This window comes from Ricinus communis, chromosome 4, assembly GCF_019578655.1.
Source record: "Ricinus communis isolate WT05 ecotype wild-type chromosome 4, ASM1957865v1, whole genome shotgun sequence".
NCBI lineage: Eukaryota > Viridiplantae > Streptophyta > Magnoliopsida > Malpighiales > Euphorbiaceae > Ricinus > Ricinus communis.
The window spans coordinates 11500639-11517010 of NC_063259.1; the positions used below are offsets into that span (position 1 = coordinate 11500639).

Here is a 16372-nt window from a genome sequence, read left to right on the forward strand (position 1 = left end):
TAAATTCTGAACTGAAGCTTGCTAGTTTTTAAGAGCAGTCTCAGTATTTTGGATCCTTCTTTCAGACATAGATATAAACTTTTCTATCATCTCTCTAGATTACTCCTTCTAGGAGGAGCCTGCGGCTGATTTTGTTGCTGAAAACCTCGAGGTGGAGGTCTTTGTTGATTCTGATTCTGATTCCCCCAAGAGAAATTCAGATGATTTCTCCACCCCGGGTTATAGGTATTGCTGTAGGGATTGTTCTGCTGCCTAGGAATATTCCCCATATAATCAACTTATTCCGACTTAGCGAAAGTGTTGCCATTTTGGCAATCTTGACTCTTATGACTACGCCCACACCAGCCACAAGTCATAACTTGTGCTTGTCTTCCAGATAAAGACATGGTCAAAGCATCCATCTTTCTACTTATGGCCTCGAACTGTGTATTCACAACTAGCATAGGGTCTATTGCAGGGATTCCACTTCCCTTCATTCGAACTTGCTCTATGGGATTCCGCCACAGGTAGTTCATGACTGCCATATCCTTAATAAGATCCATAACTTGCTCAAGAGTCTTATTATTTAGTGATCCAACTGCTGTAGCATTAATAGATTGTTTACTTATGTAATTCAGTCCACTAAAGAATGTTTGAATTTGCAGCCATAAAGGTAAAACATGGTGTGGACAGCTCCTCAATAAATCCTTGAAATTTTCCCAACAATCGTATAGAGTCTCATTCTTTTGCTGAAGAAACCCTGCTATGTCATTCCTCAACTTGGATGTCTTAGAAGGTGGAAAGTATCTCTCCAAGAATTTCTAGGCCAGCTGATTCCAAGTCGTAAATGTCCCTGCTGGAAACAATTTCAACCATTTCTTTGGCTTATCTCTTAATGAAAATGGGAATAGCCTTAACCGAATAGCATCATCTGATATCCTATTAATCTTGAAGGTATCGCAAATCTCTAGAAAATCATCCAAATGGGTGTTTGGATCCTCATTGGGCAAATTGTTAAACGTGCAATTGTTTTGCACCATCTGAATAATGTTGCGCTTGATCTCGAAGTTGTTTGCCGTAACATTCAGCCTAACGATACTCGATGTAGCCCCATTAAGAGTTGGTCGTGCATACTCTTGCATGTTTCTCTCCCTAGGTGGAGATGTCATTCTACACTGTTCCTCTTCTTGGTTTGGGTCTCCTTCTTGATTTTAATTATGTAACTCCTCCACCATTTTTGCTAAAGCTCGTTCTCGTTCTTCTCTTCGATGCTTCCTCATAGTTCTTTCCAACTCTGATTTGTAAGCGAATAGTTCCATCAAACTAGCTCAGGTCATACATAGATTTAGGTACCTAAAGAAAACACAAATACAATAAAGTTAAATCAAATGAGAAATAAAATGCTAAATCACTAGCTTTTTGAATTATTAATAATATCACAATAGAAAAGATTCCGCAGCAATGGCGCTGAAAACTTAATGCATGCTATCTGCACATGGCAAAGTGGACCAATCGTATCAGGTCATATAATGATAAGTAAGAGTATTGTTCCACTAGGGATCTAATTCTAAATACTACCTTCAATCTTATAGTAATGTTTAGTAATCAAAATGTTGTTTGGATGTAATTATATTTAAAAGTAAAATAATCTTGAAATAAATATAAAAAGGATTAATAAATTTATCAAGGATAAAACCTATTTAGGTAGTGAATCCCCCTAATAAGTTGAGTATTTCATGAAACAAACAGCAATTAATTCAAATCAAGAGTTGAGTTGGCATTCCACAAAATTAAGTTTAAAATTTTCTCAAGTGATTAAGCCCTTAATACCTAAGAATAGGGAGAGAAATCCATTCTCAAACCCACTCACTTAGGTCATGTATTAAGATTAAGGAACTATTGAACTAAAGGATCTTGTAGATCTATCTCAAGTATCTCAATCAACCCTCAATCCCTAAGATGTGATCAATTCATAAAAAGTTATCTCTAATCAATTTATGAAAATAAAATCCCAATCAATACGTCGACTTATTAATTGAAATAGATAATGTAATCAAAGGGATAATACAACTCATAAAAAAGATTAATTGCATTAACTTTGAATCAATCTATATAAAACAAATTAGGGTTCATCAAAACTCAAATAGCAAGAAGATTAGTTCCTAGACATTACAATAAAGAAATAAAGAATAGGGGAGGAAGATCTCAAACTAGTCATGGAAGAGTAGAAATGAAAATCTTTAATCTCGAATCCTCAATCTTCAAAAGCAATAAAAAAATGATGTTCTTCCTTGAGAAATACCAATCAAAGCCCTAGAAATGAAAGAAAGATGAAGTTTCTAGTGTTTCTCTCTCTAGAAATAAAAATATGATGGAACTCCCTCAAAATAATCCTAAAATTTTTCTTAAATAGTGTGTTTTTTAAAGAACCACAATAGTGTGTTTTTTAAAGAACCGCAAGGGTACCATACAGCCATATGGCATCCTTGATCAAAATCCGCCTTTGAAAATATCCTTTATCCATATAGGAAGGGCACACGGGTGTCTCCTCTTCCCATGTCATTCTAAACAATCTGCCATTTTACGCCAACTCATAGGGGAAGGGCACACGGGCGTGTGCCTCCCTTATCATGCAGACCAACATTCTACCACTTTTAACACTTCACACGGGAAGCTTCTTCCTGTGTCATGCCCGTGTGACACTCCTGTCCTCAATGCTAGGTGCTCCTTGGAGGATTTTTCTTGTACTTTAAAGCTAAAACTTCCTCCATCAAGCAAGTTCACCAAATACTTGAAAAAAAACTGAAAACAACTGACAAATAAATTAAACTCAATTTAAGGTGAAACCGAGGTAAAACAAGCTTCAAAGGTAAGTGCTACTAGCACTTATCACATCCTAAATCTTCACCAAATTTTTCTTTAGGATAGTGTATTAAATGTACTATCAAAGTGCAAATCTCGGTCGTGCTTCTTGCATTGCGGTCGTGAATCTTGAAAGTACTCCAATGGCTATCTACGTGGCACTAAGACATTGCTTGCTTCGAAAGTAACCATTGGCGGTTTATAACAGTCATAATATTTCATTAAATTCACAATCGCGCTTTCCTTAGGTGCAACCGCGATTCTTGACCTTTGTAAGCCTTTTGTTTCTACCTTGAAACTCCTCATTTTTGTGATCGCGCCCTTTATGGTATGGTCGCGAATCTCAACTACAAGTCTCTAAGTCCTTCTATCCACAAACTTGCAATTTTTGTGTTTGCACCATAGAGGGTGCGGTCGTAATTTTGAAGCAAACTAGGATTCTTGAATTACATTAAAAAGGTACAACAATAACACTTAAAGAAACATTAGATCAAGACCTCAATTTATGTGTCAAGATCAGAATTAAAGACTTTAGCCTTGTGACAAAGTATCTAGGCTAACAATCTCCACATTTATTTTGATGAAGAAATTGAGTATAAAGAATAAAAGATGTAAATAAGTATACTTAGGCTAAGAAATTTTGCTGCCTTGCTCTTACTCTCCTTTAATGTTGCTCCCCCTTAATGTGTGAATGTATGCATATGGAACATGTTTACTCAATGTAATTTCTCCCCCTTTATCAATATTAAAAAGTTTAAAGAGGATAAAAACATAAGAAATAAAGTAAAAATAAACAGATGATATTAATTTCATTAAGTAAATATAGGATTACACAAAAATAGCAAGGGGCATAGAAAATAAGAAAAGTAAAAAAAAAAACACAAATGAAAACATAAGATATGAAGAATGCAAATGATTGATATGAATGAAAAGATGTGAAGAATCCACTCTAAATGTTAAGATAGACAAGCCTACCCATTTCGATGTTGTTAAGATGTTCTAAAATATCTTCATAGACTCCAAGCTTCCTAAAATCAACATTTAGTGGTGCCTTTAAAGCCTCAAAATTATCTTTGGTAAGAATATTGTACTTGCTTCTTGCCTCATGAGTTGTCCCTTTCATCTTGGTTGGTATATTAAGTGTAGAGGCAAGATTTTCTTATTCTTACACCTTTCCTTTACCCTTGCTAACTTGGGTGGAGGTTTCCTTTGGAGCAATTAAGAGAGATGAGTGATGAATGAGATGATGAAATAAGAAGGTTGAAAGAATGCCTTTAGAAGAGAGAAGTTTAACTTTTGAGAGTGAAAGAGAGAATCGTGAGTTTAAATGCATGTAAGAATGTATAGGGGGTATTTATACCTAAAAATCAATAAAAATGGTAAACATGCAATAAAGAGGTGTAACTCCTCATGAAACGTTTAAAAATAACCATCATATTTTTATAGAATTCAGGCTTTCTCAACTGCAATACATAGGATGCAACCATAAAATTCAAATTTCTATTAGAACGCCTAGTTTGACTAGCTTCGTGACCACAAATGCTAGGATCGCGAATGAGCAAAAGCTTGCTCGAAGCAAGGTTTTGATTTTTGCCTATTTTTTGACTATGCCTTAATAAACATGCATCTTTTAGCATCTTGTATTATGTAATCGGTTTCATGTATGAATGGATAATACAATATTGAATGCATCAATCTGATTCAGGTTCAAGTCCATTCAGTAAAAGCATCTCAACAAATAGCACAAATTCATAAAAATGTAATCAAGCAAAACACACTCAATCAAGGAAATTGCCATCAAGCACACCAAGTTCCCATATGATAAAGTTTAATCTTTCCTCACTAAAGGGTTTGGTAGAGATGTCTGCAAGTTGATTGTTAGTGTCAACAAATTCTAACACCACAACATCATTTTACACATGATCTCTTAAAAAGTGATGCCTAATATCTATGTGCTTACTCCTAGAGTATTGAATGAGGTCCATAGATAAAAATATTATTACACTAATGTTATCACACTTTATGGGAATGTGATTAAGCACTTGACCATAATCCTTGAGTTATTGCTTTATCCAAAGAATTTGGATACAATAATAACCTGCTGCTACATATTCTGCTTCAGTGGTGGATAAAACAACCGAGACTTGCTTCTTATTAAACTAAGAGACTGAGCATTCTCCTGCGAGATGACAAGTTCCAAAAATGTTTTTTTCTATCAAAGAGACAACTTGCATAGTCAGCATCGAAGAAGCTTACTATGTTAACTGATGTATCCTTAGGATACTAAAGTCCTAAATGAATAGTGCCATTTAAATAGTTTAGGATTCGTTCAACTAGATGCAATTATGACTCTCTGGGACTAGATTGAAAATGTGCACACAAACAAACAGTATACAAAACATCGGGTCTAGAAGTTATAAGATAGAGCAGAGATTCGATCATACCTCTATACTTCTTCCCCTTAATTGGCTTACCCTTTTCATCTTTATCCAATTTGGTTTGTGTGCTCATTAGTATCTTAGAAATATTGCATCCCTCTATTCCAAACTTCTTAAGAATATCTCTTGTGTACTTGTATTGGTTATTGAAGATGTCATCCTTGCATTGCTTGATTTGTAATCCTAGAAAGAACTTGAGTTCTCCCATCATGCTCATCTCAAATTTTCTAGTAATACACTTAGAAAATCCCTTACACAAGGATTCATTAGTAGCACCAAGTACTATATCATCAACATATATTTGAGCAATTAAAGTATCATGCTTGTGTGTTTTCGCAAAAAGTGTTGTGTCAACCTTCCCTTTTGTAAAACCATTTTGCAATTAAAATGTACCAAGCTCTAAGAGCTTGTCTGAAACCATATAAGGCTTTAGTCAATTTGAAAACATGATGTGGAAATCCATGGTGCTCAAAGCTAGGAGGTTGTTCAACATATACTTCTTCCTATATAGAACCATTTAAAAATGCACCTTTGGCATCCATTTTGAAAAAGTTTAAAGCTAATGTGACAAGTATAGGATAGCAATATTCTTAAAGGTTCTAATCTTGCTATAGGTGCAAATGTTTCATCATAGTCAATGCCTTCCTCTTGGTTATAGCTTTTGGCTACCAATCCGGCCTTATTTCTAGTGATGGAATCTTGCTCATCTAACTCGCTTCTATACACCTATGTATAACCTATAATAGGATGATCCTTGGTTTTAGGAATAATTTCCCACACTTGATTACTCTTAAATTGGTTGAGTTCCTCTTGCATAGCAATCACCCAACATTCATCATTAAGAGCCTCATTAATGGTCCTTAGCTTATTTTGAGAGACAAAAGCAAGATTGTTATATAAATGCTTAGTTTGAGACCTAGAACTTACACCGTTTTAGAGTTCACTAATGATTAGCTCCTTAGGATGCCCCTAGGGTTCTCTCCATTCTCTTGGCAACTCTTAAGGTGTCTCCTCTTAAAGTGGTAGGGAAGGTTCAATGTGTTGAGGTTGATTTTGAGAGGACTCTTCCATTTGTAGACTATTATCATTGATTTCAAGCTTTTCAAAATCACTTATAAAATTATCAAAAGAGCCTTTCACAAGATCAAGTGTACTAGATTAATCAAAAACAATATTCATAGACTCCTCAACTATTATGGACCTTTTATTAAACACCTTATAATCTTTACTAGAGGATGCGTAGCCTAGAAATATACCTTCATCATTTTTTTATGAGAATTTTCTAAGTTGTCCTTTGTGTTTAAAATATAGCATTTATATCCAAATACTCTTAGATATGAAATTTTGAGTTTCTTCCATTCTATAGCTCATAAGAAGTTTTATTCAAAATAGGTATTTTGAAAAATCTATTTATCAAATAACAAGATGTATTGATAGCTTCAGCCCAAAAGTAAATAGGTAAATTATACTCGTTGAGAATTTTTCTAGTCATCTCTACAAGTTTTCTATTTTTTCTTTCTACAATACCTTTTAGTTATGGTGTTCTAGGAGATGAAAAATCATAAGAAATACCACTTTCATCAGAAAAAATTTTTAAATTCATTTCCATGATCACTTCTAATTTTGGAAATGTAAAAACCTTTTTCATTTTGAGCTTTATTTGCAAAACTCTTAAATGCTTCAAAGGCATCATTCTTATGAGCTATGGAACTAACCTAAGCAGGATTAGAGGAATGACTGAGAGAGATAAGGAGCCATTTATGGCACTGAAGATGAGTTTGTCTTGGAATATCCATGTGATGAAATCTGAATTTGCAGTAGTAGTATTGTTTGTGGTTATCATTGTTGGTGGACAAGGTGTGGTTCCATCTATATATCATTTTAGATTGTCCAATTATGATGGCATTAAATTTTAGTTTCCATGATAGGCAGTCTTTAGAAGTATGTTTAATGTGAATGTGTAATGAGCGATTGATGGTTAAAAGAGGTTTTGCAAAGTCTTGATTATTTAGGATGGTGACTTGTGATGATGATATAGATGAGATTAGATCTAAACTTTTATCAATCATGTTAAGAGAAAAATAAACGAGATTTCTTTTTAGGTTTTTTAAGAAAAAATGAAGAAGAGATTTGAGGCATGATTAGAAGCACATGAATACTGACACTATCTAGAAATTTAGAGTATGTGAAAAAGTTATCTTATCATTCATTTATTAGTCAATATATATTCATGAATTGGATTAGATTTTCATAAGCCGGATGACTCCTAGTATGGCAAGTAAATACTATTGAAAGTAAATTATAAAAGTAGAAGCTTTTGTTAGTTGTAGCGAGAGAAAAATAAAGGAACCTTTCTTAAAATTTTTGAAGAAAAGATGAAGAAGAGATTAGAGGGCTGCTTAGGAGCGCATGATCTCTAACACCGTATAAAAATTTAGAATATGTAAAGTAATCGTGTTTTCTAAACAAGAAGATCTTTAGAACATGAGTTCTAATTTAATTCATTAGTCAATATATACGCATGAATTGAATTAGAGTTTTCTAAATAGGAAGACTCTTAGTATGACAAATAAATACAATTGAAAGTAAATTATAACTGTACAAAAGCTGCATAATAAAAGGATATTTATTTCTTTCTATACACTAAACCTAGTGAGTGAGAGACAGAGAGAGAATCCATAAATTTAAACTTTTAAATGCTTTTAAGGTGAATAAGTTATTATTAATTAAGTATTCTGGTGTGTGAGTTTCATTAAAGCCAGACAAAGTCTCCCTAGTTCTTGGTGTAAGTGGGTTTCATCCCTTAAAGTGTTCTAGTGGCTTTGTACCTATTTATGTTCTTAGACTTTGCTATAAGGTTTCTTCCTCTTAAGTTTTTCTTTGTCCTTAATATGGGTTAGTTTTTTGGTTAAGAGTCCTCTCGTTGGTTTTGGGAGAAGTTATAGCTTTGTGTTTCATTTATTGTTGGAATTTGGGTCTTTATTTCTTTGACTGCTAATATTCTTTCGGTTAGTTGGGCAGTGAACTGCAGTTATTGCTGGAACTCTAGCTTTCATCTTGGTTTAAGGAACTCAATCTGATGACCTTCTTTAATATATCATCCTACATTGCTCTGAAAAGACCTTACAACTACAATCTAACCCTGATATGGGGAAGTTTTATTCAGAGAAAGTTCTAATAGGTAGACTATTATCGTTTCGGAATCTCCTAGAGCAAATGATTAAGAGTAATCTTTAGAAGATCTAGAAGTTGGAGGATGCCTTTTTAGTGAAAAAGCGTAACCAAAACACCTTCATATTTCCGTTCAGCTTGCTTAAGGATAAATAATGGATGCTTGAGGGTATCCCTTAGTCTATTTTTAACTCTATGCTTGTAACACCCCCATCACATGCTAACCAATAAACATTAGCCAGGAAGCATACAAGCGTCGTAGAATATATACTACAGGTAGATAGGTCAATATGTAGGTTGTTAAGAATCCAGACACAAGGTTATTAACATATAAACATATGATTATACTTAAACATCATTTAACAAGTATTACAAACATCTTCTTATGCCTTATAAGGCATACTTCCATATATATCACATAACTGCATACAAAAATACATCAGGAGGAGACTTCACAAAACTGGCCCAACTTGACAGAACTGCTAAAAGCTAGACTTCGCATACAACCAACGGATGCACTACTATTTACAAACCTGAAAAGAAAAATTTTGGAGAGGGGTGAGCCTCCAGCTCAGTAAATAAATAATCAACATAATCTATATCACATACACTTAATACAATTTCCACCCAATCACATAACTTTCCATGATATTCATAGTTTAGGTATAAAGTCATACCATTCTACTCAATTCATTACAACCATCATAGAAGAAATACAATTCAATAATTATGGTTAGTTCTCACGGCTTGTGGATCCCCTTTAATGTGCTGCTCCACCTCATCCTCACATATCACACACGTAAGCTGCTCCGCCTCATCTCATATTATACACTTTTATAGCCTCTCTAGGCTTTAGCCTCCCAAGGCTTTATATATATATTTTTTTTTTCACAGGGGAATACACCATTCACATGCACATATGCACTTAACATCATAATTCAATCATTTCACTTATATCATATTTCAGCAATAACAATTGTTCCACTCAACACCAATCATTTCCATCTCAGTCATTCAAACATAAACAATATTAAGCAAACGCAACCATTTGCGGAACATTTGATTAAATATATGAACATAGCAAATATTAACTATTTACTTACTCAAAATATACTTATTCCTTTAGCATATAAGAACCTCCTTTCTCCACAACTTCCTTTCCAGGGCCTTTGAGTACCCTGTCAACACATTCATCAATTCACATTTCATGCATATTACAAATATTCATGTAAATGCGAGTTCTAATGCATTACAAGATCATCCCCTCTCTAATTCATAGGTCTAACTCTTCCTCTAAGACTCTCAATTACTGTTTTAATATCCTATAAACATTTCTCATCTAGTTAAATACCAATTTAACTCAAACTAACATCAATAAATTGCATAAAACTAATCTCCAACATTTCTGTTTTCTAGACAGAATTTAGTATCAAGGTATATTTATTGCTGGGCAAAATTGGCTTAATACAAAAATCTCATATTAAATAGACATATCCATTTATGCGTCTAGTTTCATCTTCAAGAAGAATTACTCAATTCCGACTTCTATAGATTTAATTATTTTCAAATTACTGAGCAAGGGTCATACAGCTAGTTGTACCCGAGCAGCAATCTGTTTGCTCAATTTAAGCAACCAAAACGGAAAAAATAGCGAAATCGCAAAACTACAAAGTTATAGAGGACTCTTTAAAATTTCCATAGACACCAATTAAGCTTAATTTGGACTTATATAACCCATGTTATGCCTAAAATACAGAACATCAAGGTTGCTGGAATTTTGACAGTTTTCTATCTTAACATACTTAAACTTAAATCAAGCTTAATCTTTATGCAATCATTCAATACTCTACTAATTCATGATAATCAGACCTTTAATTAATCAATGAGAGCATCAAATGAAGTTTTTCCAATTTGTAATCAAGAACCCTAATGACAAATTAATAACACTCAAGTAACAACTTACCAATTTCAGCTTTTGGGTTGCTAATATGCTTAAATCCTTTAGCTTTAGCTTGGCTCCTTCAATAGTTGGCAAAATCCTATCTTAATCTTAAGTTTTTTTAGGTATTCCACTCCTCTCTCTTATTCCAAATTTTGTGTTTTTGGCCATGAACGAATTTTAGAGAAATGAAGAGGTAAAATGAGCTTGCTCATGGTTCCAATTTCCAATATTCCTCTCTTAATGCCACCACCTACTAAACTATTTTTATCACCCTAAATTAATTCTTACTAACCATATATAGGTACTAACTTTTAATTGTATCTTTTAAGTCCAATCTATTTACCCAACCTTCAACTATTGGTTCAATTAAGTCTTAAGGCTTAATACACATAACCCAAGTACTTAATCAACTTATCTAAATTAATAATCTAATATCATGCTTCTTATTCTCTACTTATAATTAATATATATCTGTTCTCATAAAATAAAAATATCATTGATATACCATCATATGCCCAATGATTAAATGTAAATGCATATAACATGGATGATGAGAAAATGTAGGCGTTACAATGCTACTTCTTGTGGATTGGCTGGTTGATACTCTAATAGACCAACTGGATTTTTCTAAATGCAGTGGAGGTGCATAATCTTCCTCCAGATCAAATTAATATACAGAATGCTCAAACAATAGGAATGCTCTTTGCAGGTTTTATTCCAATGGAGTCAGTGGCTCCATTGTACAGAATCATGTTTAACATGAAAGTGAGAGTCTTGGTTTATCTAGAGCATTTTGAAAATGATTGGATAGTTTTCCAATATGAGAGGCTGCCAAAATTTTATTTCTTATGTAGGAGAATTGGTCATATGTTAAAGTTCTATCCTTTTAAGGATGAAGAGTGGCACTAGAGAGATTTCTGGCCTTCAGTAAATTCAAGTACAGTGCTAAGCTGAGAAGCATTAATATTGCAGGTTTTGTCAGGATAAGTTCTGCCTCTCAAAGCAAAGGGTCATAAAGGAGACCTTATGCAGACCAGTTTAGATACTTGCCCTAAGCTACTGGAAGTGCAGCTTAACAAAACTGGATGGAACAAACTTGCGATTGTAGCACACGCGCCAAGGAAGGGTAGTCACACGGTCAATAATATTATGGATGCTAATCCAAGTAATTTTTAAACTAGACTTGCAGAAGGTAATCATATTAATGAATTCTCCTTATCAAAAGTACTATCATGCATCCTATCGCATCTTCATTAATGAAACAGATGAGGCACCTGTTCCTCTATGTCAGTTTTTAGACAAACAATATATAGTTGTTGGGCCTGCTAGAGACAAAGGGAAAGGCATAAAAAGCCCATTACCAACATCCTCTAGGTTATCAAAAAGAGTTAAACTTTCGCATTGAAACTGTGGGCCAAGCCTAAAGTAAACATAGTGGAAAGAAAGGATCGGATCATTCGAGAACTGAGCTGGGGGCAAAGGAAACGCAAAAGTTTAAGAGGATTCACTAAGCCTAGTAAAAAACTAAAGCTAAGGCAAGTGTGTTAGAGTGGATTGTAGGATAGCCTCTAGAGATTGGGGAACTAGGGCTTGAGGAGCAGCCTGCTCGTACCAATGGCAGAAAAGAGTCAGCTCATGGCTCTATTGGGTTGTCTTCCTATGGCCAACTATAAGCAGGGCAAGGGATAATGAGTTCATTTTTTAGGATACCCTTTTGATCTTGTTAAGATTGCAAGAGTTAGGTACTATTAGCTACTGAACTTATAACTGCTAATGAATTTTTATCTGTTATTAAGCATCATGATTAACTATCTCATCCCATTATAATTCCTCATATGATGTATCAAAATGACAATCAATTCAAATTCCATATTGTAGTCCAGTTTGATGACATGAAAGAGGTGGCATCATTAGCTATCATTTCCAGGAGGGACAGGGATTCCTTGGTGGATGGTGTCACTATTTCTTTGCCCAGTCTATCCAAAAGTGTGGCAGAAGTTCAAGCTCTTAATTTATGTCTCCAATTTGCTGAGGATTTGAATCTTGCTAACTTTGATATTTTTTGTGAAAATAAAACATGATTGATGCTTTCTTTTTTAATTCTTAGGCACCTTAGAAAATGATTATTGCTTTAGACCAAGCAAGAGAGAGACTCCATCATTTTGGGGTGGTCAATGTTCATTTTATTCAAATATTTAAAAATATCTCTGCTAGATATCTAGCTAATAGTTTAGCTAAGGGGAGTCTCTCCTTTGCTTGGTTGACTAGTCCTCCCCCTGAGTTTGTTAATGTTCTTCTAAATGACTTTCTCATTTAATGGATCTTTACTTACCTAAAACAAAATCAAAGCTAGACGGTTTATTCTATTGGCTTATTATTGAAGAAAACAGAAAGTAGCTGCACCTTTTTGGTCTCAGAGGCTGCACAAGCTAGGTTGCTTGTGCAGACCTTTCATCACTGACCAAGGGAAAAAGGGAGCATCCTTTCCTGCAAAGCAGGAAAGGTCACTTCCACCTTTTCCCCAAAAATTCAGAAGTGTCTGTTAGAAAGAAACTCAAAATCTCAGCATGTATATAATTCTATCTCAAGTTGTAATGAACTTAGAATTCATTAAAATTCATCACCGTTCTATAAAATTCTACATGGTATCAGAGCTGGTTTAAAACCAGTCATCATCTACCCCATCAACACAAAATCAAGCCTCAAAAATGGCTTACTCAGAAACCACAAACATTGTTCTGCGAGGCAGTCAAAATTATTTTGAGTGGTCAAAATCTATTTCCATTGCCCTCAGCGGCAGAAAAAAATTAGGTTTTATTACTGGAAGTAAACAAAAACCCAAACCTGTAAATCCAGAGGCTCCAACAGAAGAAGAACTGGACAGAATGGAAGAGTGGCAAACAACTGACCATCTGGTCATGTCTATGATCATTAATACCCTGGAAAGTCAGATTTCCCGACTGTGTATTCTTATGGAGTCATCAAAGGCAATCTGGGAAAAACCAAAAGGTCTCTACGGGCATCAAAATAATGTTGCACACATTTTCAGATTGAAGCAGGAACTTTCTCAAATCACTCAGGGAAGAATCCCTCAGAATATGCAACAGAGATATTAACTAGATGGGAAGAGTTACAAAATTACCTTCCTCCTTCTAATGATCTAGAAGAACTCCAAAGAAGAGTATAACAAGACTTGATTTATACCTACCTCGGAGGCCTGGATTCAAGTTATGAAGGCTTGTGTTCTCAGATCCTCCTTGCCTCTCGGCTGCCTTCGATAGACGCCATGATAGCGACTATTCAACATAAAGAAACTAGAAGGAACACTATGAATGGGTCATCAAAAAGCACGGACAACCATTCCTACCTTACCCGTCGAGACCAAGCCCGACAGAGAGGAGGGCCGAGCGCCATCGTGTGATGTGACCACTGCAAAAAGTAGGGCCATCAACGCGATGGCTGCTGGCACCTTCATCCGCAGCTTAGGCCATCGAGAGGGTGGGAGAGGGCTGGAAGCTCGAAGGGAGGCGAGAGGAGAAGCGGGGGGAGCGGGATGAGAAGGGAGGAAAACCCTAGAAAGGGTGTGCATTTGGGAATGGGGGCGTCATATGCCGAAAAATATATGACGCCCCGACTCGAAATGCAACCCGAGTTTCTAGGGTTTTACCAACCCGACCCGACCCGTTTCGACCCGACCCAGACTGAATCCAACTGCAACCTAGCGACCCGACCCAATCTAGCAACCCGACCCGACCTCTTGACCCACAGTCTACATGGGCTGGACCTCTCCGCTGGGCCAGGCCCAGTCTCCACTCAGGCCCATCCAGCCTAGTAGGAGAGGTCAAGCCCAGCAGGCCTCCCAGGCCCAGCCCGCCAGTCAGGCCCAAATGACCGAATTTTTGGCTCAACTCCAAGCTTTGATTCGGCAACCCCATGGATTCGAGTCGGTTCAACCCGACGGGTCAGGTTCGGTTTAAAATAATTTATTTAATAATGCTAAATCTTATCAAAATGCATGGATTATTGACTCTGGTGCTATTGATCATATGACTTGGGATCCTACAAAACTGAAAAAAATTCATTCTACTAAGGATTCCCACCATGTGACCGTTGCAAACAGGAACAAGGTCAAAATTCATGGCCATGGCACCACAAATTTATTTAATTACAACATTAATGATATTTTATTTCTGCCTGAATTTAATTCTAATCTTTTATCTGTTAGTAAGATTACTCAAAATTTGAACTGCAATGTCATTTTCTCACCATCTTCATTCTCCTTTCAGGATCGAAATTCCGGGAAAACGATTGGTAAGGGATACCTAGAAAATGGCCTCTACTATCTTCACAGTCCTCCCACGAAATGCCTTATGTCAACCATTCCCACCCTTGGCATGCTCATGCATCGGAGATTTGGGCATCCCTCCGACTCCGTCCTAAATAAATTATTTTGTTACAATTTAAACTCTAGTAATTGTGATGTGTGTAAATTTTCCAAACACACACGATTGCCTTTTTCCTTGTCTTCAAGTATGTCAGAAAAACCTTTTGATTTAATTCATTCTGATGTTTGGGGACCTGCCCCCGTTACTGCCTAAATCATTTTAGATATTTTGTCACTTTCATTGAGGATTACTCTCGCACTACCTGGATCTATTTATTAAAAGAAAAAAATGAAGTTTTTTCACGATTCCAAAAATTTTTTAATTTTATTAAAAATCAGTATAATGCAAATTTAAAAAATTTTCGCTCCGATAATAGTACGGAGTACGTAAACCAAATTTTTTTTATTTTCTTTAAACAACATGGGATTTTGCATCAAACCACATGTGTTAACACCCCATAGCAAAATGGTGTTTCTGAACGCAAAAATCGACATCTTCTCAATGTCACTCGCACTCTTCTTTTTCAAAATAATGTCCCTTCCATTTTTTGGTCGGATGCTCTCTTAACTGCCACCTATCTTATCAATCGGTTACCTACTGTCACCTTAAAGCACATGAGCCCTCTAGAAGTTCTCAAATGCTGTAAAATAGAATTAGGACATCTTCGAGTCTTTGGCTTTGTCTGCTATATCCATATAAAGCGCCAACATAAACTAGACAGAAGCTCTGTCAAAACCCTCTTTCTAGGATATTCCTCCACCCAAAAAGGGTACAAATGTTATGATCCTATGACCCATAAAACCTATGTCTCTCGCGATGTCAGTTTTGTTGAGAATGATCCCTATTACACCACTCCCACTAGTACTGACTTTACCAATGGTCCTCCCCCCTCTTTATTTCTGCTTAACTCTGATTTCCCTCTTAGCAGCTCGGACTAGGATTGTCAGCTTCAGGGGGAGTCCTCTCTCGTCTCCAGGCCAATTCCTTCAAGGGGAGACAATCCTACTCTAGAAGCTCAATCTCAAGAAGTAACAGAAGAAGCAATTGCCTTGCGAAGATCTACTAGACAAACTAGCCCTCTTGTGAAATTTAGAGACTATGTGTCTCATACGGTAACATATCCAATTAAGAATTTTATTTTCTATAATGTCTTATCTGATCAATACTGCAACTATTTATGTCAGATTTTCAACCTCGTTGAACCCACAAACTTCTATGAAGCCAACACTGACCCCACTTGGTGTAAAGCTATGGAAGAAGAACTTCTTACTCTAGAAAGGAATGAGACATGGAGTATTGTTCCTCTTCCACCAAATAAAAAACCCGTGGGATGCAAGTGGATATACAAAATCAAGTTCAATAGTGATGGAACTATTGAAAGATACAAGGCAAGACTTGTAGCCCGAGGTTTCACGCAAACTTATGGAGTTGACTATCAAGAGATGTTTGCTCCTGTAGCCAAAATGAATACGGTCAGAATCCTTCTCTCAATAGCAATCAATCAAGGTTGGAATCTGTTCCAAATGGATGTCAAGAATGCCTTCTTACAAGGAAACTTAGAAGAGGAAGTTTACATGAAGTTACCTCCTGGACAT

At 35.7% G+C, this 16372-nt stretch overlaps 1 non-coding gene across 1 annotated transcript; it reads left to right on the forward strand.

Moving 5' to 3' along the window:
* Positions 1-654: 654 nt before the first annotated feature.
* On the forward strand, positions 655-761 carry LOC112534806. The gene has a single exon (XR_003079053.2). It is a non-coding gene; the product is annotated as a small nucleolar RNA R71 (small nucleolar RNA).
* The last annotated feature ends 15611 nt before the right edge of the window (positions 762-16372 follow it).